Genomic DNA, 2,901 nt, shown 5'->3' with positions numbered 1-2,901 from the left:
CACACACAATCACATGCAGGGACAGACAGAAGTTAATAAAGATGCTTTGCTTTGGAGCACCTTCATCTGGATCCTCATTACAGGAGGATCAATTTATCATGCTATTGGGCACTTTTAATGCAGCTGTGCACTTCTGTCAGGGCACGGCTGTAGAGCACCTTTAAGGGGCTGATAGCGTGACAAATATCACTTCTGCCAGTACCCTGGGTGTCACTAAAGGCAGAGCTGTTTTAAGGAAGGGTCTATGTCCCCTCAGTGTTAAAGTCAGCTATGGCAATCATGACAACAAAGAGGTTTTTCATTTAATTGAGAGCTCCTCTTCTAAGCTCAGAAATCAGGTGATTTAAGTTGAGTTTGCAGGATGTGGCCACAATTGGCCCACCACCTTCCTGGGGAAAACTTTGTCAGTACATTTATGCTGAACCCAGGTCCTTCACGTCTTCCCAAGATATGGAATGTGTAAGAGAGGGAGGGAGTTTACTAGGCATGATAAGGGCATGTGCTATCCCAAAACAATCCCCTCCATAAGCATCATGAGGGGGCCATGCTGAAATGAAGATACTGCTTCCCAATCCTACCTGGTCTTGCTCAGAGTGGAGTTTCCACCCAGGAGAGAATCTGTATCTCTCCTGTGACAAGGTCTTCAGATCTTTCTCCTTACAGGGTGACCACTCTGAAAATGTTTTGATTTGTTCAGTGTGATGTGTTACCTTTTCTCCTTTTTTCAATATTAATTGAATCTTGCTTCAGTTAAGAACTGGCCTTGGTGATACTTCTACTGAAGTCAATGGTGCAGTGCCTTAACTGTGGCAAAGTACAGCCAAAGCAAAGAGTTGCCCCAGTGGGTGGATACCAGGGGTGGGCAAATTATGGCCCATGGGTTAGATCCAGCCTGCCAACAGATTCAACCCAGCTCACAGATGGACGGCTGCCAACTTACTGGATCTAGCCTGTGGGGAGCTGGTGGCTTTGGCTGCCATATGGTGCTAGGTGGGTAGGCAGGACTGCTTCTGCTCAACCTCAAGTATGGACCCATGGGCCCGTGTGGGACTTCCACCATAGTGGGCAGGTGGCATCAACTGTGGGTGCTGCAGGCAGGTTAAGGAGTCCAGATGCAGAACCTGCTGGTGGTGTCCACAGCTGACCCACTGTTGTCCTGGCATGATGGAAGCTCCTGCCCAGAGCCCTGACCTGGAACCTGCCAGCAGTGTTGGCTGTGGACCCAGGCAAGAGCTGCTGTTGCAGTGGGTGGATGGCAGCGTCTCTCTATCTCTTCTTTCTGTGTCTCTTCTCATACTTCCCTCCCTCCTCTTCCTTTCAGAACCCAGCTGAATCTGTAATTTGCCAGGAAACCTGATGCTCAGTTGTGGACTCAGGTAGGAGCCTCTGCAGTGCTGAAGAGAGAGAAGAGGAGAGAGAAAGAGAGGGGAGGAGACAGAGATGGAAGAGAAGAAGGAGGTGGAGTGAGAGAAGAGACAGAGAGAGAGGGAAGCAGAGAAGAGAGACAGAGCAAGAGAGAGACAGAGATGGATGTGGCCCTTGACAGATCCTTAAAACTCAAGAAGTAGCCCTCCAGCCAAAATAATTGCCCATCCCTGGTCTATAAGCATTCTTGTGGTTATACGTGTTTAGTCATGTGCTTAAGCATTTTGCTGGGTTAAGGCCCAACTGTTTAGCTTTGGTGCTAAACTATTTTACTGAATTGTGTTGTATTAAGTGGTCTGTAATGTAAGTCACAGTTTTTCACACACTGAGATAAATATACTCAAAGTTTTAGGTAGTCTTGGAAAACTGTCAGGTACCAGAATGGCACTAGTGAATGCTGAGTTCATCAGCCATCTCGTACATTATTTGGAAAGAATTCATTTTTTTTACTGTAGTTTAATAGCAAGTTGTGCAAAAAGTACATTATGCCGTTAAGATATTATGCTTGGCAACTTGGTTATATTTGAGTGGGAGAAATTATTTCTGTGTAATTTTAGATTTTATTGGGTTTCATAAAGCAAGAAATTAAACAGATTAGCATATAATGAAAGAAAAATGGATTAAGGACAGCAATAAAAAGTGGAGTAAAAAGAACATTAAAAACCTACAGCATAATTTTAACAGCACACTATGTTTGTGCCATCATTCTGCCAAAGAGGGAATTGTTATCACCTATCCTCATGGTCATGTCCTCTAATTTGTAGATGAAAATGAAATAGGTTTTTAGGACAAAAGTAATAGATTTCCATGATCAGGAAGGACCAGGAGGGTGTATAGGTATGAAACTGCAGTGTGCTTATTTTCTCCTTTGCTACACTTCCACATATCTAAGAGCCTTTCCATGGAAGTTAACATGGGTGCAGCTCCCCATTCAAGTGATTTCACTGGGCATTGAGCACAGCTCAGATAACTGCTAATGTGCACTAGGCCTGGATTCAGATTCGGCCAGTTTGGGGGACAATGATTTGATCTGGTGATTCGAATCACTGTCCTGATTCGATTTGACCCGATCACCCAGGCCCATCGTCCGCCTGCTCTCCTAGCCCTGCAATGGCTGCCCCACCTCCCTGCACTTTGAAAAAAAAAGTCCTGGGTGCTGCCCAGCAGGAGGCAATCTCCACTGCCCCACACTGCCCCATGCTGTGTGGGGGCTAGGCTCCCTCTGCTGCCCCAGCTCCTGCAGCTGGGAGAGAAGAGACAGGCCACAGGCTCAAGTGCACTTTTCTCCAGGCTACAACACGATGGTTTCACTGCACAAGCCCCCTGACCCCCCCTTCACTCCCCCAGGCCCCCCATGGATGCCCCACCCACCCCAGCTCCAGCCCTTTATGAACCCTGCCCCACCCAGACTCACCATTCCTGCCCGGCGGGGGGAAATCCCTGCTGCTCCCTGCTGCCCCGTGCCACATGAGGGAT

Source organism: Crocodylus porosus, unplaced genomic scaffold, assembly GCF_001723895.1.
Source record: "Crocodylus porosus isolate Cpor-Errol unplaced genomic scaffold, CroPor_comp1, whole genome shotgun sequence".
NCBI lineage: Eukaryota > Metazoa > Chordata > Crocodylia > Crocodylidae > Crocodylus > Crocodylus porosus.
This window is presented reverse-complemented; position numbering follows the sequence as displayed.